Source organism: Falco naumanni, chromosome 4 (genome assembly GCF_017639655.2).
Source record: "Falco naumanni isolate bFalNau1 chromosome 4, bFalNau1.pat, whole genome shotgun sequence".
Taxonomy (NCBI): Eukaryota; Metazoa; Chordata; class Aves; order Falconiformes; family Falconidae; genus Falco; species Falco naumanni.
In genome coordinates this window covers 108670701-108695002 of record NC_054057.1, presented here as the reverse complement: position 1 = coordinate 108695002, position 24302 = coordinate 108670701, and the positions used below count along the sequence as shown (strand labels likewise).

The window sequence follows — 24302 nt, the reverse complement described above, 5'->3', positions numbered from 1 at the left end:
CTACTTCACATTTAAAATTTGTTAGCATTGATGGAACAACAGAAAGATAAAGTGAGAGACTTCTGTGTGAAATTTGAAGGGAGGGAAGGCTGTTCAACACCACTTGATAAGCTAAGACATTCAATTGCTATGTTTTTCACCAATTTTTTCCTCTCTGGCATGTCAGGTGGGTGTTGTTAATGCTTTCAAGTTGTTACCACCACAAGGACTCACTATGAAGAACAGAAAAGTCTAAGTGCGATATCAACTGCAGCGAGGCATCAAGCAGCTGCAAAGGATAGCGGGCACGAAGTGGTGCAGGATTGCTGCTGGAAGGGAGCCTGTGATCTGCAACAGTCAGTCATCACCCATGGTGGAAGAAAGGTGAAAAGAGAAATACAAACAGCAATGGAAGCAGTAACATAAACATTTTACAAGGGAGGTCAAAACTGCTTGATTATTTTTATCAGTTGAATTAGAGTGAAAAATGCGACACGCTCAGAGTGTTTTTGCAAATATCTAGCAGGTCTGTGGTTATGAACTGCTAGGCTTGACACAACACTAATACTTGGTAAGTGGTAAATTACCCACATATTTTCTAGACATGTGAGCTTGGAGTGTTAAATGGCTGTTGCAGTATTTCCTTAGCAAAGACAGCTACTTCATTTTTCTCAGTAGCTTTTCCAAGCAGCACTCCTTCCTTCCCCACCTTCTCTCTGAGGGGCTCAGAGGCTGTTGAACAATACTAAGCACACAGTTGTTTCTGCGTCCAGGAACTTAGTCCTTTATAATTTTACGTATTTGTATCTCTTTTCCTTCAGGGAAGAAAAAAGGTAAAAAATTTGCTATTCTGACACTGCTCAAGTTAAAGGCATGCTCCTCCTGTTGAACTCCCCCCGGGGATTAGGTAGTCTGCAGAAATTTCTAAGGAAAACTGTCATGAAACTGAAACTGAAGCTAGAGAAACTGAAGCTAGAGGTGGCCATCAGACCTACATAGTAACTGCTCTGTCTCTGTGCTGGAGGTTGCCCTGGGCTCCAGGGAGGCATCCGTGACACAGAAGTGTCACCCGGGGCAGTGGCCAGCCCATGTAATGCCGTGTTAAGCCAGGGACATCCAGCACCTGCAGAGGGTGCTTTTCCTCTCCAGCATTTTGCCTGGTTGCTCAAGCAGGACATAATGTCACTGTCTGGTTGCAGGAAGAATATTCATACTTGGTTTCTACGTGGTAGCATTGGACCCAAGACAGCCTGCTCTGAACTGGAGGCTATGAGTCCTGAGTCAGGTTCAGGAAACACTTCCAGCTGTCCTTGAGGGCCTGCCCTCTGCAAAGCCTCTGCTTAGCAGAAGGGTACCGCATCTTATCTGAAAAGAGGAAAACCAAGATTGTCACCACCTAAAGTTTCCTTGGGTATTTAGCCAGGATCAATGAGTTACCAATCAGGTTAGCTATGATACGGAGTATTTTGAATATCAACATCATTCACCTAACTCTCCACCCTGCAGTTAAAAAAGCAAGGATAAAGAATAAATAAGCACACCATTAAGCTAATGAGACCCATATGCTTGTGCAGTCAAATAAAAGTGAATATATTGAAGAGCCAAAAAGCCGATGAATGAACCACAACAGACATCCTGAAATCATGTTTAAAATGCAAATATTGATATTTCTCACACTTTTTTCCCTTATGTAAATCACATCTAAATAAGGCATCTGGTAGAAGAGAACATATTTTTGCCTTTGAGCTCACACTCAAATGAAGCAAATCTAACTTGAGAGAATACCTACAGGCTGCTACAATTACTGGAGACTGCAGACAGTTGGGGAGTCACAAGACTTGCTATTGTGATGGAAGCTGAGCCTGAAAGTAATTTATATCCAGATCTGCACAAATTCATCTGAGATTTTTTTCCCTAAAAATGCAAGCCACACAACTGTCTCCTGGGACAAAACTGCAAATGTGAGATTTTGGGAATTCAGAAATAGTTGCAGTCAGAAAACACTTTAATACCAGAGAAATTATCTTTTTTATTCTGTTTCACTACAATGTTGCTTATACAGAAGAAGGAAAAAAAAAAAACCAAAACAAACCAAAACACCACCACCACTACCCCCATTAGCTTTTATGAGATTGACATTACTTTTTCAGGGAAGAGTTTTCCTTCCATTGCTGAAGGTCTGGGCTACTTATTGCTAAGCTCTTCCTCTTCTAGCTGCTGCTGTCACTGGCATTTATTGCTTTGCAGGTGTGCCAAATCAGCCCACCTTTCTCCGCCAGTGATGTCATTTGACTGGGCAAATTATGTCTTATAAATACTGCTGGCAGAGGGCTATGAGTTTCAGGCTACCCTCCAGGGAAAATATGCTAAAATTCCTCTCCTTCCCTTTGAAGGTGCTACTTTGAACTGATGGTACTATGAACTTAATATATGTGGGATGGACCAGCTTTCCTACCTGCTGAGATGTGAGGATGGAGCTTGCTGTTATGCTGACTGTGGTTATTATAGCATGTGCTAAAGTTTATGAGTAAGAGCAAAGTGACTGAATTGTGAATTTGAGGCCAATTCAAAAAGGGTATCAGGGAGGAATCTCTGTGTGGTGGTGGCTGCTTGGGCTGAGGAAGAGGGTTCTTGGTCAATGCTATATTCATATGCTTGTGTAATGGAAGCCACCTTGCCCAGTGATACCAGGGATTGCACCAGGAACTAGCATCAGGTAGTCTTCCGATACATTTTTTGTATCGTGACATTTATGTATCATACCAGGCTTATGTCACATGCCTGGCTCATAGAGGCAAGGGTGTGATACTAACTACTGTTTGGCAGTCAGATGTGTTTTCTTATCTGCTTATTACACATATATTTTTTGCCTTTTGCTGATACTCTTATTTTTCTGACCGTCCTTTCAAGGAACAGAAAGAAGCAATACACCTTTTTCCTTGGCTTCCTTTTGGACCATCTCCCTGAAAGCCAAAAAGCTGTGACTATGTGATTATTTTAGCCTCTCTGAGAGCTAGTGGTCTCTCAGATGGAAGGCTTAAATAGCCAGCAGGTACTGACATACTATCAGAAATGGACACTACCAGACCAAGCTGTGTGTGCCCAATTGATGCACAGTGGAAAAAGATCTAAATGTTTGGAAAATACATTTATGGGTTTTAATGAGGCATAAATTTTCACAAAACACAGTTTCAAACTGGTAGCTGAAAGTTTATAGTCTTTCTCTCTTCACTTGGAAGTGGGAAGGTAGAGCTTAAAAACTAAAATAACAAGAACTCAGCCCAGAATGGAGAAAGAGTGTAGATATACTAGATCTGTGCTAGTTAGTATCAGTAAGGATTTGGCTTTCAGCTTCTACATATTATCTGATTACACAAGGTGGTGGTTGTTGTGGGTTTGGTTTGGTTTTGTTTAATTTCTAGGCCCAGTGTTAAGGGAGTTGACTGCATTGCAACATCTCCAGCTAGAAGCCTGTCAAAAAGCCTGCTGACAAAGGTTTTCTTGTGGTCCATATTAGATCTATAACGTCACTGAAACATAACCTAGCATTTGTGATCAGTGAAGGTGCCCTAAGTGTAACCTAAGTGTTGATTATCTGATGCTTCACCTCCAGCTGTAGCATGGCACTATCATATGCTGGCATCAGCTGACAGACTATTACAAGCCACTGCTGACAATTTCCTTCCCTTACATCATATTGTAAATGCATTAAGGGATCACAACTGTAGCTCATATTTTGTTTAGTAAATGAAAATGCCATTCCAGATACACCAGGACTAAAGCAAAGGCTTCTTTCTTGTTCAAGACTGAGAAGAGCTGTTTTTCCTGTTTCTTCTCAGTAACCAAAAATGTTCAGTTTGGGAGATCATATTAACCATCCTCATGAAGTGCACCATATGTTTTAGTGTTTTTTGATTACTGTAGCCTTTACAATCTCAGCTAAATGTCATACTTGGTGCTTTGTTTTACAGTTATATCTCTCTTTTGGGGAGATCTTAACATTTTTTTCTCTCATCTGTGAAGTATAAAGGAGAACTGCAAATTTACATTATTATGGGCAAACAACAGTTTTGTTTGGAAAACAAACTTTAAACTCGTATTATATCAAGATGCTTTTTATTAAATGCTGTGGTGATGCCACATAACAGTGTAGGATATAAAAGATACTTTTTCTCTCTCTTCAGCAGTGCCTTTTGCATAACCCAAAGCACCGGTTTATTATTTGAAGATAAAGGTCTACACAAAATAAAAAAAGACAATATCAGCTCAGATCTCCACGTCTTTTTAAGATCTCGCTACTAAGAGCTAAGGGTGAATTTAGATCTCGAGCAGACTTTTGATAACTGCTGAAGAACTTGAATCTATTCACAGTTTTCTCCCACTCCTCAAACCCACACATGCTTTCTGCAAAGTGCTTTGCGCACAGATATGCCTCGTTAAAAAAAAAAAATCTTAAATAACAGTAAGCTTAAATTTAGCCCTTCTGAACTTCATGCAGAGAGAAAATTCTCTGGAAAACTTCTAAATGTGAGGCAATGCCTGGACGCAAGGATGGAAATGTGACTTTCTGTGCCACAGGGTTTGCTCTGGAGGCTTTCTGAACTGTACCCAAGCACTGGTGAAACATCACAACTCCCCAGGAAGATAAATAAGGGATTGACTGCACCTTGCGTGCAGCACCTCAGGGTGAAATTCAGCAGTGGCATGACTGAAGGTGAGCCAGAGCTGCCCACGCTGCACTGGCCACCAGCTTGGCCTGTGCAAAGTGCTGAGGAGCAGCAGCTGCTCTTGGCCCAAATGTCACAAGGTTTTCTGTTTATGGCAATAATTTCCAGCTATCTTATTTGGTGCTGCTTTATGTGAATGACACTTAAAAGGGAAAACTTCATTATCTTTTCCTATTTCTAGGTGACAAGTGCTTCCTGCTTATGATAGAAGTAGTCAGCGTTGCAGCCTTGGGGAAAATTATTTCTGATTGAAAAAGATGGTCAGAAACAAAAATCTAGACCACCTTGCTCCTCCTCATCTCCCCTCGGTGTTACTGGGGTGTTTCCAACACTTTTTTTCCTCGTGGCCCTGTGGCATTTTAACCTTTGTTAACAACTTCTCCCCAGAGGCTTGGTGGCCTCCCTGAGGGGCTGTCAGCCACATCCAGCACAGGGTAGCCTGGCCCCTCAAGGAGGCCCCTGACGCCCCCCAGCATTGATCTGGACACAAGCAGAAACAAGGAAAAGGGGTTTTTTTTGTGTACATAAACCATAAGTGAAAGCCACTGTGCTGCTCCAAAGGTGTTTCAAAAATAGAGCAACAGTGAGTGGCAGGAGGCAGGAAGGACTGCTGGGGCTCCCCCGGCCCCTCGCCCCACAGCAGGGGTACGCTCCCCCTGCTTCTATTTCTGTTATTTTATACAGAAGGAGTTGTAAGTGCAACTCATTCATCTTGGGAGACTGTGCCCCTGCTTTTTTCCTGGCCTGAAACTCTCCTCTGTGGCCAGAGGCTCGCTGGCTTCTGGCAAACACTCCTCCTCAGGCGGCCCTAGGCTGAGCCTCTGCATTTTCCCTTGTCAGTGAGCTGCTTGCTCCCTTGCCCTGAAGCAAGGCACATCTCCGCGGGTACCCTGCTCCCATGGGATGGCCACCCACACAAACGGGATGGCAACAGAGAGCCCAGTCCCCATCTGGCCACAGGCAGAGGTGCTGGGGAAGGAGAGGCACTCCTGAAAGTGCCCTGTGTCTTGAAGCCTCACCTGATTATCGTGCAACAGGGCCTTTGGCTCCTCCTAATGCCTGGCTTGTATTAAAATCAGGGGTGGGGGAGAATTGAGATCCTCCTTCTTTATTGGCAAGGGTTCCCACAGGCTGCAGGTGTGGACTGCAGTTTTTTCCCTCTCACCTGTGCAAGGGCTAAGCATGGGCCAGCTGTTTCAGAAAAGCCATGAGGCGAGCAGGTAACACAGGTGAGTGGGGCCTTTCTGATGAGCAGCTACCACAGTGCTTTGGTAATCACAGTTTTCAGTTTACAGATCTCATCTTAACAACGACAAAAAAAACAACAAACCAAACAAAAAAAAAAAACACACCAAAAAAAAGGGGGGGGGGGGGGGCGGGCAGGAGGCAAAAAACCTCTCTTCTGTGACCCTTCCTTTTCCCTGCAAAGGTGCATGGCTTACACTGCACCAGAGTGGGAACTGTGGGCAGCTGGGCAGCAGACAGCCCACTGCTGTCTGAAAACTTCTTCATAGCAACACTTCCCCACAAACTGTAATGTGTTGAAAAAACAGACCAGGCAGCTGCAGGTCAGACCTTTGCTGTAGAGAGGGTTTTTTTCTATTTATTTTTTTTATTCTGATGGTTATAAAAATAATGGGCCACATTTTTCATTCTCTCTGGCATTGTTAAGGAGAAACAGGGATATAGGGATATCCCTAAACAGTTTACATCTGTGTTCTGAATCTTGAAGAAAACACCCAGCCAAATTTCAGGAGAGAAACTGGAGACAGCTGTGAAAGGGGCGTTGCTGCTGTTTGTTTTATAGGGTCATCTATTCCCTTCAGTAGTAACAGGAGAACTATGTCCAAGTCAATCATGAGCTGGCCTTTGAGTGTGAACTAACCAGGGCCACATACTATTACAGCCTTGTTACTTTTCTATGCAGTATCATCCATAAATTCAGCAAAGAAGTATGTGCTGTATGTGGATGCCTATTCCACAGGTCCAGCTCCAAAGCTGCAGTTTCAGCTACAGTGGAAAAAACAGGAAAAGGAAACATCTCAGCTGGATTTCCAGAGCAGGTAACATTGGGACTACTTTTTAACTTTGAACTGAGATGATTTTGTGTGAACTAGGTATATTTGTGCAGGATGACTTCTCCAAATAATCCATGTGGGGCTCATGAGATGGTTTTGCTAAGAACTTGGCTAGCCGCATGCCTGCGTTGCCCAACAACAGGAATTTTTTTGCCTCACTAGATGATAACTTTCACATGTTGGAGATCCATGGCAGTAGAAGTCAGTACTAACCAGCTCACATGGCCTTCAGCTTTCCAAGATTCAATCATCAGGTATCCAGGCTGATTCAAGTTTTCATTCGCTCCACACCTTATCCAATTTGGGAAGCCTCTAATATGAGGCCTTGGTCCTGGCTGGAGGAGAGATATTGTCTGCTAGCACTTGGTGACAGTCACCCATTTCCCTAGAGCAATCAAAACACAATTTTACCTGCTTGAATCATTTGCATTTATAAAACAAGCAAGGAAATCAGCAACGACAATTGCATACTAAATAACACTAGGTTAGTTTCTAACCCAACTGGTTTATTTTAAGAGAAGGCTAGTGGAAAAGGTGTTGAAGGCCTGAGGTTGATGCTTTTACTAGAGAACCGCTTGGGGAGGGGCAGAAAATTAGTATTCTGGTGGTGGCCACTACTGCCCGGTGGGATCAAGAGACAGATTTAGTGTTAAAACCAGAAGCCGTTGTCATATCTGCCCTTGCATTGGTGTGTTACTGGAGGGCAGAGCCAGGCAGGGTGGCACAGCTCTGCCAGCCTTGTGGCTGGATCCACACCCAGACTAGGGCAGGTTTTCACATGCTTTAATGATAATGGCTTGTAATAGCCGCTGAAAGGTATTATGGCAAGCAATTGTTTCTTGCCATACCGTTTCAGGATGAAGACACAATCTTCCCATTTTGGGTTGATAATGGAGTGTGCTATGGGGATGATGAGATTGCAACTGAAATCTAGGTGGGAATATTCAAGTCCAGAATGAAATCTTTAGGAAATTACTTTATAGCTTGGAAGGGAAAGGAGGGGAATTCACATAGGCTGGTACATATGAAAAGCACAAAGAACTAACATCATGGGCATAGCACTGAACCCCAGATTTCACAAGAGCAGAAATATGAGTGCACAAGAACATGCCTGCAGGGCTGTTCATGCCATGGCAAACACATATGTGGCATTTTGGGGGAGTTCTGTGGTGTGGGCAAAGACACTGACTCCTGATAGCTACAGGACGCTGCAGGAGATGGATACATGCTCATCTTGGATGCAAATGCAGGAACTGTTCATTTTTAGGTGATCATACAAATATGAGCCACCACACTGCTGTGAGCAGAAAGGGAAAAACTCCTGGCAGTACAAGATGAGCAGGTAAAATTCAGGAGTTGGGAGGTATGTCAATTAAATATCTAAGTAAAGGAATGACAGAAGATACAATTTACTTCAGCTGAAATGCCTGGCAAGTCCTTACTTGCACTGAAAGGGCAAGGGATTAAAAAAAAAAGCCCACACAAACTTAAGGGAGAGCTTAAAGATATCCCCACCACCCTGCCTGGGGCTGGATGCATGTCCCTGCAGCCTCTCCAGTTTCATTCCTTCTCCTTCCTCCTCATTGTTCTGCTTTGAGCACAGACCTGTGGCAGCCCTGCTACCCTGGGAGCACCCTGAGCCCCTGTCCCGTGCCTGAATCCTAACTGGACCTGGAGAAGCAATGGTCCAATGTCAGCAAACAGGGGCCCTTTGCTGCCTTCTGTTTCCTTTGCTCTCAGTCCCTCTCCTGGTTTTACTGCCTGTCAGTTGTTCAGTCTCCCTTGGGAGATGCCCTAATCCTTAATTCTTCCTTTGCTCTGAATATCTCTGGGCCATGCCACCTATTTGCCTTGTCAGTAAATCCTCTCTAGACAAAAATGTCTTGTGACATTTATTTGTTCCAAGCACCAATAGGGGATAAAACTGTAAGAGGACTCTAGACTTTGAAAACTGAAGTGGCTCTTTACAGGAACAGCAACGGAGGGTGTGCACACCTTCGCGGGGCATTTCAGCCCTGCTCACGGTTCGGCTACTAGGCTTCCCCTTGCTTAATTTCTTCTTGTGACCTGTAGCCTCCTGGCTTTCCCAGTGGTTGCTTTCCTCCATCCTACCTACTGCTACATCCAGCAAGGCTGGGTGCAGTGCTGACAGGTCTCTGCACCCACAGAGAACCCTGCTGACGTTAGCAGAGCTGTATGTGGGTGCAAAAACCCACATAAAAAGAGCCCACACAGAAAGAACCCGTGGGCTCTGGGTTCTAGTTGGCAACCTTAAATATTTGTAATGTTCTGCTGAAATGACTTTTCAATACTGTTATCCTTTCCAAATTAAGAACATGTTTCAGAATCGTAACGCAAAGCATTACTCGTGGGTAGCTTCACATGATGCAGCACGTTGGTGGACATTCTTATCTTGGGTGTTTGTCTTGTTTTGTTTACAACCTGTACGCAATTTGCTGCAGCAAACCTGAAGTGGATTTTAACAGTCAGCATTAGTCAGCTCATCCACCACAAAAAGAGATGGAGCTTCATCTGTTTTTTGAAAACTTTTGAAGTCAATACTGAACACTTTCAAAAAAGAAAACAACAAAAAGCAACTTGTTGTTTCAACTGCATCCTCAACTTCCTCTCTCTCAAAATGTCCAGGTACAGAAGATCCCATGAGAGGAACTGGGATGGCCAGAAGGAAATGGGAGATGCCAACAGAGGTGACCGGGGAACACTGTAACTCCACCTGCTCACTGCACATCTGCATGGATGTCAGATTTCAGCATTATCAGAAATCAGTCCAAACTAAAATGGGTCTGACATGCTTAGCAGGGGGTTCTGGGGAACTTTACATGTGACAAAAATGAAGGTAACAAGCCCTGGAAGAGGGCATGTTGTACCTGTTGCTACAGCTGTGGGTTAAAGGAAGAGCTCACCTTGGCAGAGGATGTCTCAGTAACCTTTGCAGTCTGAAAGTTCATCAGTGAGGTGACATCTGCTGGCATCAGAGCACTGATTTCTGAGAGCCATGCTTTCCATCATGTACTTACTGATGGTGAAAAAGCTTGAGAACAAGGAACAGTTTCAAGTCAGATTCCCAGATAAAGATAATTTTCCTGCCATTTTTCTTGAAGAGGCCTCTGATCTTAGATTTTGGTACATTTCTCAGGCACCTGCAGTAAAATGTCAGAATCTGAAAGAAAACCTTATGAAATGCAGCCTGTAAGTGCTCTTGGTTTGTCAGTACATTAAATTAACAGTCACTGTCAGGCACATTTGCCTCTTACTCAAAGAATTATGCTTTACTCTGTTTCACATGTGCAACTTTATTTCCTCCAAGGGCACTGAATGGGTACAGCAGAGTACTCCATTTGACCAAATATGTTCAGAAAAAACTGGCTGATGATAAAGAAAGGGTGATGCTGTTTTCCTCCTAAACTGTCCAAGTAGGTAATTCTCACACTGCATTCATCCAGCACTGCAGGAATCTTCTCTTGTAAGCTGTTTCCTTAACTTTGCATGTAAGCGTTCAACCATGCAGGTCACCGCAAATCGTTGTGAGTCCTGGTTATCAGAAATCTCTAGAACAGTACGAGCTTTTCTCCACTGGGTTCAGCATAGACATACATTGCAATTGATTTGTTTGGATTGGGCTAGTCTATAAATTGTGCAATTTGTCTCTCATTTGAAATGTGTTAGAATATTGACTCTCTGGTATTTCAAAGCAGCAACATCTGCTAAAAGCTTTTTCCTATATGAGCTGTACATTTTTGCGTTTCTTAACTGTACATTGCAGTAAGAGGCATGTAGTAAGTAAGTAACAATGGCCTGACTTTGGGCAAGTAGGCATTATTTTCTGACGCTTTGTGGCACCTTTGCAAATTCTGAAAAAACCATGGTTGGATAAGGACATATGAGGAAATATTTCAGTCTGAGTCTGCCCACATTTGAACAGTTGTTCAGCTCTGCTCTGTGGTTATTCAACCAGAGTAGCATTGTTTTAAAGTGGGAATGCTATAGCCATATAGAAGAGTCACAGAAATGTGGTGAAAGAGTTGCTACAATTTACAGCGGCAGAAAAATGGGGGAGAGGACACTGGTGGTGTGGTTCCCGCTGGCCTGCAATCAGGAAATTATTGCTTAGGAAACACTAAAGACTTTTTTTTTTTTTTTTTTTTTTTGTGTTAGCTCTGGATTTTTAAAATGTCGCACCTTCTGTCCTCTGATTTGGTTCCTTTTCTTTGCGGCTTTTACTTTGAAAAGCTCCGGTTGCTTCAAAGGGGGTCAAGTTCTCTAGGATTAACTACAGAAGGTACAGAGGCTTCTCTATGTGTTCTGGTTTCCTGCCTGCCTCTTGGGAGCAGGCAGTGCTATGCCTTTCCCCTTTGGTGCCCAATGCAGAGCTCAGAGTTTCAGGAGTGCTGGAGATGCTAAAAATAATAATAAAAAAAAAATATGGCTGAATTAAAGTCCAAAAGAACGTTTTTCTTCCTTAAGTCAGACTTCCAAAGAGTTAGTTTTGCTTTCCAAAGCTAGTCCCCGAGTGGGTATGTGCTAATCCCACCAACGACGATGGCTGCTCTGTATCCTTGTGTGGATTCACACGACCTGCCTTATCCTTTCAGTTCCCAAACAACTTTTTTTGTCAGTTTTCTTTCATTCAGAAATGATGGATATTTCCATTTAGCCTCACTTCCTGAAATCTTGGATGTATTAGTTCTTCAGTGTCACTTGAATTCAAAGCAAAGTATTTGAAGTGATCTTATGATGTTAATATTACCCTGTTTCTGAGCCATATTTCTACTCAGACAAATTGCGTGAAAGCACTGCCTGAGGACAGGCCACCAGCATGACTCCAACTTTCAACTTAGGTTTAGGACTTCCTGGGTTTATCCAGGTGAGTGGTGGTGTGGTGAGGTGCAGCAGAGCTGAGCTGGCAGGTTAACAGCTGTTTTTCTGTACTCTGCTGAGGAGTTTCTATACTCTACAGTAAGATCCTATGGAGCTCTGTTGTGTCCGTTACTGCTTTTTTTACACTAATACATAGAAGAATGAATTGGTTTGTCCTACTAGTACTTCAGGAGTTCATTGGCAGAGCAGGGTACAGCTGCTCCCTGTGCCACAGTTGCCCACCCTGACAGTGCCGTTGCTCTTGTTCAGCTCAAACCTCAGTTGCTGGACACAAGACTGAGATGCTGTGTATGACTTCCCCACACCTCTCCCCCTGTAAAGGTGCACCAACAAATACTGAGTCTGTGGTCATGTTTCTGCCTGAAGTCTCTCCCCACCTCTACACGTTCAGCTCTGGGCATAGCAAGGGCATTGGAAATGCTGTTGTATGACCATTAAGAAGGATTTTTCACTTCTGTCTTTAATGGGTCTGTCAGGACCTCCTGCTGCCTCTGCCTGTGTTGGTTGTGTTGGTGGAGCAAAACTGGTGATAACAGTTACTGGGTGTTTCAGGCAGAGGAAACCTCATGTTGAAGATCTAACTTGGGGGTGCAGCTTGCACTCCCCTCTTAGATCTGAGGAAGGATTTGTGTACCTGAAAGCTTCTCAAGTATTTTCCATGTGCATCAATTTAGGTAATGAGGGATTTTATCCCTACCCACAGGCTTTGTCTTGTGAGACTGTCATGGCTTTAACAGTAAAACCTGCTGGAGTGATTACAGGAGTCTCCTCTAATTCCTGTTTTGGTTTCATCACAGTCCTGGGGCTGACTCTGTTGACTTCTCCTGGTCTTTCTCAAACACATGTGACTACCCGGGGGTGTGGAGCTGGCAGATGTGGGCTCACTCCCAGCTCAGCCACAAGCCCAGTACAAAGCCCAGATGAAGCATCACATCTGGCTCTGCTGCTTCCCATCTGCTCGTGGCACAGCTGGGTGACAGCAAGTGGCACTCACGGGCTGTCACCAGATGATTTAAGGAGACTGTAAACTCCACCTTCAGAGCAGCAGCGCTCACATTGCATCTTCACAGGCAGAGAGACATCAGTCCTCTGCTTTCTATGCTTTCTTTTTTTCTTCAGATGAAATTCAAGACTCTGTAGAATCATTTTTGGAGGGTTAATTGTCTCCTCACACAATAAAGAGCATTTTTCTCTCTGGCTAAAGTTACACAAGAATTTTATATAGTTGCTTTAGCCCTGAGGGTGTCCAGCAGTGACTGACAGCAAATCCTCTCCCCGCACAGACTGCAACATCACACAATAAGACAGTCCCACTTCCCCAAGCTTTGGTTGTGTCAGAGATAACCACAGTATTCAGAAATGGAATTTTTTACACTGCTACTTCCCCATAATTGTATGCACATTTTGTCTGTGCAGATTTCAAACTTGCCTGTGAATGGGAGCTGCTGAGCACCAGAGCAGTCCACAATTTTTCTTCTATAATGTTGCATTTTTACTGTCAGACTGGGCTGAGCTGTGTTTGCTGAAAGGAGGAGAGTGCAGCAGGAGGAGGACACAATGAAGAACCTCTCCTCCAGGGTGGCAGTGACAGGAGATGATCTTTCCATAATAAGGTGACTGAGGACTGCCGAGAGCCACCACCTCTGACTGCAGCAGTAGATGCTACTCCATCCCTTGGCTGCTCAGAGAGGCAAAGCTGGCAGCAAGACCATGGCTGCTCTGCTACATCCATGAGCCAGTTGCTCTGGGCAGCTGTCCGCACTGCCTGTGCTAGAGGCAGGCAGGAGCTTTTTGCTGAGGGCTAAATCTGGCAGCTTTGGCAGGGCAGAGTGCTGTGCTTTTGTGGCCCTCCCCAGGCAGGCTTGGGCAGAGCTGTCCTCTCCCGACAGCTTTGGTGGGCATCAGACAGGATGAGCAGTGAGGCCTGGGCGTGTGGGGGTCTTTGGTCGGTCCCTTCCTCCTGTAACTCAATGCCCAAGAAGATGAGGAGCTCTGCAGTGTGGAAACAGCCCCAGCTGGGGCTCCCTGTGCTGCCTGCCCCAGGGGCTTGTTGGGGAGGTTCAGGGCTGGCCCTACAGGCTGGCTAAGGGCTGGAAATGGCTTGGGCTGAAGGGGCAGAAACGCAGAGGGGAGCCGAGCCTGGTGCCCCAAAAGGAGGGCCCAGAGCTCCCATCCAGGCCGAGGCAGGCTGGCCTGGACCCAGCCGGGGCGCTGGAGCGAGCCTCCTGCGCTTGCAAGCATGTCCCTGCTGCCGGGCGGGGAGAAGGCACCCTGGGTTATTCTTAAGACCCTCTGAGGGATGTTTTCTCGATGACATAGTGCTGCAGTGACTTTGTTCTTCCCAGGGACTTGCCTCTAATTTATACCAGGATGAGTTTCTAGAAACAGTCTCTGTTGTCATATTGGACCCTCTCGATGTAAAGATTAGGATCAAAATCATGAAATGCTTCAGTGGCGGCTTACTGGGAGGTAAGCTGGGGGCCGCATGGATCTCAGGAAGCAGGAGTGTCGGGTGAAAAGAAAATTAAAAGCAATTCATGTGATTTTGAAGCCACCTTTGATTGTCTGAGTGGGCTTAATACGGGCAGACCCGGGAGGGGAGGCACCTCTGCCCCACGGCGGGCACAGGGCTCGGTTTTCACCCCCACTTTTTTGTCCCCCCCAATCGCAATTTTGGTTGCAAACCCCAGGAAACAGGATGCAGGCTCTTCTCCTCCACGTGAGCGTTATAAAACAGCCGATCTCATTGTTTCAGTATGTACAGCCCCGCTCCTCGGGCTCCCCGGGGCGGCGGGCGCTCTCCTCCCGCCCGGCCCGCGGGGCTGCCGCTGGCCGCGGTGCGGAGCGCGGGTGCGGAGCGCCGGGGCCGCAGCAGCCCCCGGTGTCAGGTTAGCCAAACACCCCGCGCCGTCGGTCAGCCCCGCCGCGGCTTTCCGGCCCCTCCCTCCGCCTCCCGGGGTCCCCTTGCCCCTTCCCCCGCGGAGCGGAGCGGAGCAGCGCGGCGTGGCGCGGTAAGTGCAGCGGCGGCGGAGCGGCGGGGGAGGGCGGGAGCAGAGCAGCCCCCTGCGCCCCGTTCCGCGGAGGTGCCGCGCTGAACCGCCCCGCGGAGCCCAGCGGTAGGTCCCGGGACGGCGGCCCGTCCCGGGCGGAGCGGAGGCGGCTGCAGCCCCTCGGTGCGGTGACACGGTCCAAAGCCCTTTCGCGGCTACTGGGACAAATATGTAAATATTTCCTTACGTTGTTCCTCTTCTCGCTCTCCTTTTCTTTTTTTATTTCTCTCTCTCTCTTTTTTTTTTCCCTGAAAGTGGCACATTGTCAAAGAAAAAAGTTGCTGTAGATGTTTCAGAGCTGTTGCTTTATTGAAAACAACTCCCTGGGTGGAGGCAAGAGCAGCCTGCGGTTCGGTGGGAGTGTTTGCAAATCAAATGTCGTTTGGAGGTGGGGGGAAATCTGGCAAAATTGTTCCATAAACGTGTTCTCCAAGTTGTGCAGGCTTGCTCGCCTCGTGTGAGCTTAAGCGAAAACCAACGGGAAGTTTGAAAGGAAGAGGAGAAAGTACATGGGATAAGTAAGGAAAGTGCTTTCTGCCTGCTTTTGCTGGGCAGCTTGGATTTCTGGAGTGAGCAGCGATGGGTGCAAACACTCACCAGCTGCCTCCCTGGCAGAGTGGACCAGGGGGCTGTGTCAGAGATTTCGGGGACTAGTCTTGCAGGATTGCTGGAGAAGTCCACACCCGGGCAGCAGAATCGCTCATGGTGTGCTGAGGGCTTGAGAGGGAGCCAGCCTGCCCTCTGCCCACTCGCCTCCCCTCGCCTTATCTATTCCCCTTGTTACTCAGAGACTTGTGCTGGAGCCCGTCTGTCCGCCCAGAGCTGAGCCACCCGGGGGGAGCAAGGCCAGAGGAGGTGAAGTTGGGTGCAGGGACTGTACCACCTGCAGGAAGGTGCTTTGAGCTTACTGGTACCACACTGGCATCGAGCTTTTTCTCTAAGCGTTTGGTACTGACAGAGAAGATGTTACTGCTGAGTTGTATCAGTACTGCGTTTTGTTTCTTTGCACCGATTGGCGATGAGTAGAAGGGTGGTACTTGAGGGTGTAGCTGTTCCTCTGGTTTTCTAACAGATCATCAGCCCCTGAATTCTCTCCGTTACTGCTCCCCCTCACGGGACATCTCTGTTTTAGGCATCCTTGTCCTTTTGGTTGCAGAGGGAAGCTATGGGCGCATCCCCTAAAATAAACATGGCTGTATTTATAACTTGGTTAAACTGTCATTTAATAAACAAAAGCTACAGGTTATGGTATACAGACAATGGGTGTAAAGTTATCTGAGAAAGATACAGCTTTCTAGACATAAACCACCCATATTAGTGGAATGGATGAAACCATTTTTGATATGAAAGATTTTTCCCTAATAGCAGAATGGGGCCTATAGAGGCCAAAAAGGGTCTTTTAACTGCTTCTTTTCGCAAAGAGAGTCAGCTGGACTTTCAAAATCACTTTGAAGACAGTTACACCAGCACTGATAGAGCTGGTGTTGGCGTAAAAATATCATCTAAAAATCACACCCTTAAACGGCATTACTGTGTTGGCAAACCTTTTCCATTGCTGCCTTGTTCTTCAACAGACATGTTAGTTTAATTGTATCCATGTATTCTGTCTCAGAGGCAAGGCTCTAAGCAGGATTTATTGAATGTAGTGTGTTGGCTGGAGCTTTACCTTCCCCAGTAAAGACAAGCAGCTGATGGCAAAGCAGCTGAGGCCATTGGTCCTGGTAGCTCCTCAGGGATCCCACTTTTGTGGGACTACTGGTCTGAACATACTGCAGTAAGATGCTTTTCAAGCTTTACTGGGATAAATAATAGGTAAACACTAGCCCTGCAGCATATTTAAGTACTAGGAAAAGTGTTTTTCTTATAATTCAATTTGATTCCAGTGGTTGGAGAGATCTCTCACTCTTTTCCTTCCATCCAGCCATTTTACCACCTTTTCAATTGCATTAGGTGGTAATTTGGCATTGTATACTTTCCAAATACTTTCTGATCTACTTGAAGCTGGAAGAAGTAATCTTTATGCAGTTCTGTGCACTAAGTGGTAGGTAGCTTTTCAGGGGTGATGATGGACAGTGAGTCACGGTGCTTGGTGGCATAAAGGTGACATTCCAGTGCCATCAGCACCTTCTCTCCTGCTCTGGCATGCAGCATGGGAGAGCAACAACAACCCATGTACCTGAGGCTGGTTGTGTGAGCATAGGTGAGGGTCAGTTGGCCCACTGGAAAAGGCCTGTGAGCGTGCAGGAGTCTGTACCAGTGGCATGAGTGTAGCTTTACTCCTGCATATGCACAAGATGAAGCCCACCAGCCATCCCAGACTGGCTTTTGGCTCTGGTGGTAGATTGCTACAGAGCACTAGTGCAGTGAGAAGTGGCATCTGCTCAACTGCTATCTCTCTGGTTGGTATTGAGGCCTGTTATTACATATCTCAGAAATAATTTGCTTTGCTGGACAGTTCCTCAACAAGTGGGACAGTGCTGGGGGATTTCCATGCTGTCAGCCCTGTAGGTGCCTGTTCCTCTGGATTTGCAGGACCAAAGAGTAATTACATCCTATCTACAAGCTGTGACCTTCTTTCACTCCATGTTAAAAATTATGCTTTTTTGCGCCTTTTGTGTGTGTGCTGGAACCTCTAAGGACTCCTGTGGCTCTCATTGCTATAGTGTCTGGTATCTCCTCTCAGTTCTCAAAGCCTGCATGGAGACTATCGGGTATGGAGGGTACCGTGACTGTCCTTCCTCATCATTCTTGCGCCTTTAGATTTTCCATCCTGTGTAAACCAAACCAAACCTACTGCCAACCACGCCTTTCACAGCTGCCTTCTTTCCTTTATTCTGGGAGATGACAAATGTTTACAATGTTGGTCTTCTCTTTCAAGCTGTTCTTTGGAAATTTTTCCATGCCTGGGAGTTTCTTCCCCTAGTTTATGGGTAAGAGGTGGGATTTAACTGCTTCTGGCAAAACCAGAAGTGTCCCTTAAATTATCCAGAGATTTCTATGGTTGCTGAAAGACTTACAGCGGGGCACATGCTTTCCTACAGCTGCCTTCTAGCTTTTCAGCAGAAGAAACCAGACTGCTGCTAGCTGGCTCACCAGTGCCGGGGCTGCTTGTCTCTTTCTTCCATGAGCCTTTGACCTTGGGACAGCCATGATCTCAGGTGGCCTCATGCTGCCCCAGGCAAGGGCTGCGCCTGCTGGGAGCTCCCCTTTCTCCTCTGTCCCAGGGCTGAACTGCACTGAGGTGTTTCTAGTTCTAAGTTACATGCAGATCCCTAGTGGTGGAAAGAACCTTGACTCTTAATTATTCTGCTTCTTGTCTCCTCTTAGATGTACCAACAGCCCATGTGTTTAAAATAAAGCTCTGATACAGAGATATGGTATCATGCATTCGCTTTTGTTTAGCTTTCCTCCTCATTCTCTTGCATTAGAAATTTGGATTTCCTTCCAGCTCATTGGCATAATATTAACCTTCCTTTCTGCTGGGAGTGACACGTTGCCTTTAATACAGGGGTCTGGATTTAATATCCCAAGAGGTCCTTTTCCAATTTCATGTTCATATAGATCAGGAGCTAAAAGAAGAGACTCCTGAAAGGAGCTTTCCAAAAAGTGGCTTGTTTTCTTCTGCTTACATTATTGCAGTCTTTGTGCAAGAAATCAAACTGTTGAAACAAACATATATCCCACTTGGATATGAAGAAATTGCAGCTCACTTGTGGCCTGGATCCACTCCTTCTTCTGTTGAACATAATTAGAGCAAGACCAGACCCTTTGAGTTACCATTGAATTCTTGTGTGTTACAAACCTAATATATTATTCATGAAAATGAAGTTGTGTTAATTACATCTCCTGGTCTGCTTTAAGGCATACATACATGTCTGTCTTGTTTGCTAATTAACTCTGTGGATTGAATCCAAAATCAGGGGGAAGTTTAAGCACTGTCACTGATCCACACATGCAGCTCTCCCTGACTTCATTGTCCAGATGTGACCTCCAAGCTTCCCGCGTAGGGGAGGCTGTGGAAGTAAATGCTTGACCGGGAGATGTCACTGACTTTTTTAGCTGGGTGCACTAGAGCCTGTGGCTTTCATCAGTGTGGTCTCATTTTTATGAATGAAGGCAGGCAATGACTGCCGAGCTGTCCAAACCAGTGCCAGGAATCCGGTATTGTAGAGACGTGGGTGGAGACAGGAGCGTGGGAAGTGCTTCTGCGCCAGCGGTCCCACCGTGGTACAACTGTGTGGGCTGCCTCAGGCACGATGGACAGCAACCCTGCTTCTGCGGTCTGGAGGTGGTCTGGGCTCAGGGGACACCGGAGAGACGAAGTCATGAAGAAGCGTGTCACATGCTCCTTTTTGTGAAGTAAAGGCTTAAAAAGTGTCCCTTCTCACCTCACAGGCTCTTTACTGCCTATTTCAGTAGGAATTTATTTTTCTTTTTTCATCCTTAGCATGAAACTTCTTTTAGTTCAGTTCTGGTTTTAGTTGACTCTATTCAGTGAACACACCTGGGAGACAAGGAGCTCATTTTTTCCTGTATCGATGAAACCTTCTAGCGACTGCTAACCCCTTACACCTGTACATGTATAGTTGAAAAAGGATCTTAACCGAGTTTTGTCTAGACTGGTGGTGGAGGGAGAGAGAAAAAGCAATGCCAGGGGCATGGATACATGACTTTTTGGAAATAGAAAATAAAACCAGCAAAGATTATATCCCCAGCAGAGCTGGCAGAAAGGGTCTTACGGGTGTTCTTAATCTACCTCACTGCAAAGTCAGCCAGGTTAGCTCAAACCACCTTTGTTTTTGACTTAAATTAGCTGAGTCTGCACTAGCACAGTGAATGTTCTCTCTGTCCCTCCTGCCAGACATGCGGTGGGGGACTACCAGCCAGCTGCTGGTCCTCTGCCAACTCCTGCTATAGCCATGTCCAGGAGAGACTGTTGGCGTGTCCCCCGGGCTTTACTGAAATGAGAGCTGAGCTATTTGTCCAATATCAACTTAACCACGTTTGTCAGACAGAATCAGCTTAAGATGTGCCCCTTACACTCACATTCATGCAGTCCTAAATCATTTCAGCTTGGTACCTTATCCCCCAGCTCAGGTCCCATTAACAGTTCTTTCTGGGAAATTTCACAGGTCACTGGTGCTCTGCAGCAGCCATCACAAGTGGGACCAGCTGAACTCCTTCAGGGTGTCTGTGTGGTTCAGATTGAACAGCTTTTTTACCCATGGGGGGACAGACCTGTTCTTTCACCTGAGGATTTGTGAACCATTTAAGATGGTGCTGGATATACATGCATGGACAGAGATTTAGAGGATGCCTATGGGATTTGAATTCCCATTTAAATTAAAAGGCAATCTGTTGTCTGTGTTTCTGTGACAATCCCATTTGAAGTGTTTTATAGAAACAACTTTCTGAGACTTTAGCTTTTCTGCACTGTGCACTGGGATTTGGAGGACAGATTACTTATTAAAAAAAGGAGAAAGAAGAGAGAAGCTGGAAAAGTACTGTTTTGCTGGTGTCATGAGTCTTTAGATAGGAGAGAGATGGAATGCGTTTAAAACTCTGAAGTGTTGTGTAGCCTGAAACCTTTTCATAGGAGAATGCTACTTTAAATATATGTCTGGAATGGGAAAAAAAAACAACCAACCAACAACCACTTCTGCAAATGATGATTTTTTTTTTAAGAATTAAACCCAACTGTTTAGAAGTGATGAATTATTGTAATATGTGAGCACTGTAAAGTTTCATCTATTCACAGTAGTATTTCAAATGATTTAAAGTTGTTTGTTCAAGGTTTGCTTTTACCATGTCATTAAATGTCATGGATTTGTTCCAGCTGTCCTCCACAAATGTATCACTTTTGATGGATTTTGCATGGGAACAGGCTGCCAGATTTTGTTTTTGATACCAAAGCCCAATTCTATTTTATTTTTAATACAGTTTTGCTGTGCTGAATGTATTGCTGGCATTTAAACGAGTTGGCAGAGAAGATGCTAGCAACTCTCCTGGGCGGAGTTATTGGACTTGGTTTGCACCTTCTGAAACACCTTGAGACTGGGGTCAAGGGTGGGCATCTGTGCAGATACCCAACCTCTCAGACCACTACCAGACAGACCTTTTCCTCTGGTAACGGCTGTGCCAGGCCACTGCCTCCCGTTGCTGTCACTGCCTTTTGGCAGGAGGTAGCAGTCCTATCTGCTGGCTGCATAGTTCACAGGAGCACTTCCTAATTTGCTTTAGGCAAAATCAAGTGGATTATCTCAAGCCACTAATTAGACTATTGAAGATAATCCTGCTGTCTTTTGGGTTTGTCTCTTTCCTTCCTGAAGTGAATTAGAGAGGACTGTGAGAGGCTGCTCCACCAGCCCCATCTGAAGGGAGCTGGGCTGTTGCTGCTCGTGGTAAGGACAGGCAGCTGGAGGTCTCACCAGCACAGCTGCAGCCGAGGAGGGGATAGTCACCACAGCACACTAACAGCCTAATGCAGTCACTGTTGGAGAACATCTTTCTTACTGAGCTGCTGAGGCTTGCCCAGTGGCTTTACCAGGTCTGTCGAGGCGTATTTTTTATTTATTTAATTTTCATAACCAGGACACTTACATTTGGTAGCATGTCATCTTTTCCTATTCTAAACTAATCTGCCTCATGCGTGGTGCCCTGTCATATAATCAGTATAACATCCTGTCTGATGGTCTTGAAAGACTGGGTGTGATTTAATGTATAAAACTTGGATGGCTACTTGGAAAGGATATCATCTGACACTGTACAAAGCAGATCGATTTGAGGGATTACACCTCAGTTCTGAACTGGTAAAGAGTGTAAATGGATCCACTCGGTAAGAGGAACTGAAGAATGCTCTGAAACATTAGTTTGCCTTTAGAGCAAACCCAAAAATGCAATCTGCTTTCAGACATGCTGTTTGGTTCCTGGCGTAGCTGCTTGCATATCCAAAAGGGTATGTCCTGTGCACGTGATTAGCAATCTCTTAATTTTTTATTAAGATTTTTGCATTCTTCTCAAATTGTTGACATAGTACACTATACCCTGGAGTGCTGCAAGTGTCTGAATATTTTAGGATGTGTAAAAGAACAAGAACATGTAATAGTGTCTTTTCAGTCTGGGCAAATAGATTAACTTGAGTGCATCACTTATATTCCCAGGTTTAAATAAAATGAACTAAGATGCTAATAATTAGAAAGGAAACTCCCAGGTATATATTTACTGAAATCTCTCCTGTAAAGCGTGAAAAAATAAATTAGCACTTTATGATGTTTATCAAGAAGATGAAGCATACCCCTAGACCAGACAGTTGCATGTATTTAACTCTAATTCTAGGTTACATTTCTGTAGTTTGAGGTTGCTTATCTCTTGAGGCTAGAAACAGTGTTTTGTTGCATGCTTGTGCAGTGCTAGGCAGTGCGGTGCTCAAACATGCAACCAAGGTTCCACGTGCTGCCCAGTTGTGATAAGTCTTTCCACTGGAAAAAAACCACCCTACAATAGGTGGTGAGGTGTATCAAGCAAGCATGTGTCTGTGTTAATAAAATAGTCTCCAGTGGGTTTCAAATGAAATGTTCCCATTTCTTAAGACTGCTTTCCTAAAACTAACTTCGAGAGACCAAGTAACATCTGCCATCAGTAACATGGTAATGTTTGGGCCCTGGCCCTGAGAGTGCAAAGCACGTGGCATTCATATTAGTCCCTAGGATGGGGTGCAGAGCTAGGTGTTCGCAGGCAGGCACTTGGGCAGGAGCACACCCCCAGATTTGTGTAATAACACAACTGTTTGTTTTTCAATGGCATTTTTTCCTGATGAGTAAATTAAGTAGGTCTTGTTTCCTCATTAAAAGAAAAGCTAAGTTAAAGAAGAAAAATGCTTTCTGCAAATCACATCCTGTTTTCATCTTCATTCAATTAGTACAAATTTTAAGTTGCAGAGTGTCATCCATCTGACCTACCTCCCCTCCCCTCCTTGTTGACCCTGATATTAGAACTATGGGAAAACTTAGACTGTTGGCAAAATGGGTGGAAAATCAAATGTTTAATGTTTTGCTTGAATATTTTGTGGTTTCTCCTGAAATTCTTTGTCTGAAACAAAGGATGTTCTTTGTTCTTTTTTTTTCTGGGGGGGAGGTTGCTTTTTATTTGAAAAAATATGCAATGTCATTGTGGATTGCAGAAGTTCCTACAGAAATGGTATAAGTTCTCTAAAAAAAATATTTTTTTTTAAACCTGGAAAAAAGGAGGACAGTTAGAAACTGCAAAAAAATTGTCTATTTTGATGGTGAAAAATGGTTTGTTGGCAGATTCTTGCAAATACATTTAGAATCAAAATGTTAGTGATTTGGAAAATCTTGAAATAGAGTAATTTCACATGACCCCCTCTTGGAAACTTCTAAGTTTTGCATTCTTTGCTCCAGCACAATTCCCAATGAAGAAATACTTCAAAAAAACAAGATTGTGGATTCTTTTAAAAATGTCATTCCTTGCTTTTTGGGTACTGCACTAAGCTGTATTTATATATCTTAATCTTATCCTGATTTATATGATCAAAATTAAACATTCACGGATTTATTTGGAGTCTGGAAAAGATATGAACTGAACTTCAGGATACACAGTTGCTGCCCTACTGAGCTGGCAGGCTGGGCATGCCCAGGCTCTTCCAGCTGGATGTCGGGCTGCTATAGCAGTGCACTGCCCTCCCTCCTGGGCATCCCAGCCAGAGTCACCTGTCCCCTGGCTGTGCTCCCTGCCCCCCCTCACCGTTTGCAGGCCTGAGGAGCAGCAATGGACACAGGGGATGGGCTGGAGGCAGTGGTCGGTTCCCTCTGCAGAGCTGCAGCTGGGAATGAGGGTGTCCGCAGCCCCCTGGTGTACAGAAAAAAAAGCAAAGCCCTGGGAGCAAGCAATGAGGGGAGGCGGGTGGTGGGGCATGCTTAGTACTTGCAGAGTGCCCAGTACAGGGCCTCTGAGCTCTAAGGGAAGCAGGAAAAAATGGTGGCTTTGTGATGATGTGCGTGGAAGGACATTCTAGTCACTTATCTTCTGCCCTTCCAGCCAGGCTGCCTATTGCTGGGATGCTAGCTTGGGCTGTTAAGTAGCTGCTAGTTGTCACTTGAGGAGTACTCCTTTGTTATTTCAGAATTACTGAGACACTTAATTGGCTGTTCATTAACTGCGTTAGAGAAAAATAAGATCTGATTAATCATCATTTCAGCAAATTATAGCCTGTTCTACAGGCTAATGAAATTAGGCAGTGAAGAGCTGGCTTCCTGCAGTTAGCTGTGACCTGCCCTAGCTGTGCAGCCCTCGCCGCCTGGCCCTGACCTGGAGGGCTTGAGGTGCACAGAAATCAGAGGGGTCACTGACATGAATCAGGGGTGGGAGGCATAGAGTCCCATGTTAATGGGGTGAGGACCACGGAGCACTGCCCAGGGCACAGTGGAGATGATGCCTGTGCCTGGCAGAGGTACAGGTTGTGGCTATAAACGCAGCCAGCCAGCAAGAGAGACGTCTCTTGGCTGCAATTCCTAACCTTTGAGATCACTTCACTTCCTTTTTGTAAGCAA

At 45.3% G+C, this 24302-nt stretch overlaps 4 protein-coding genes across 6 annotated transcripts in view; all 4 read left to right on the top strand.

Moving 5' to 3' along the window:
* LOC121086882 (DNA-directed RNA polymerase II subunit RPB1-like) overlaps positions 1 to 24302 on the top strand; it is a 527323-nt gene that overhangs the window by 135107 nt on the left and 367914 nt on the right. The window lies entirely within an intron of this gene.
* LOC121086932 (translation initiation factor IF-2-like) overlaps positions 1 to 24302 on the top strand; it is a 533674-nt gene that overhangs the window by 148690 nt on the left and 360682 nt on the right. The gene's annotated exons all lie outside the window — the stretch shown is intronic.
* Positions 1 to 24302, top strand: part of LOC121086877 — a 503078-nt gene that overhangs the window by 126834 nt on the left and 351942 nt on the right. The window lies entirely within an intron of this gene.
* The window catches only part of FBLN2 (fibulin 2), a 107345-nt gene continuing 97580 nt past the window's right edge, over positions 14538 to 24302 (top strand). For both annotated transcript variants that reach the window (XM_040591268.1, XM_040591266.1), the window contains exon 1: positions 14538 to 14694. The gene's annotated coding sequence lies outside the window, so the exon portion shown is untranslated. The remainder of the gene's footprint in view (positions 14695 to 24302) is intronic.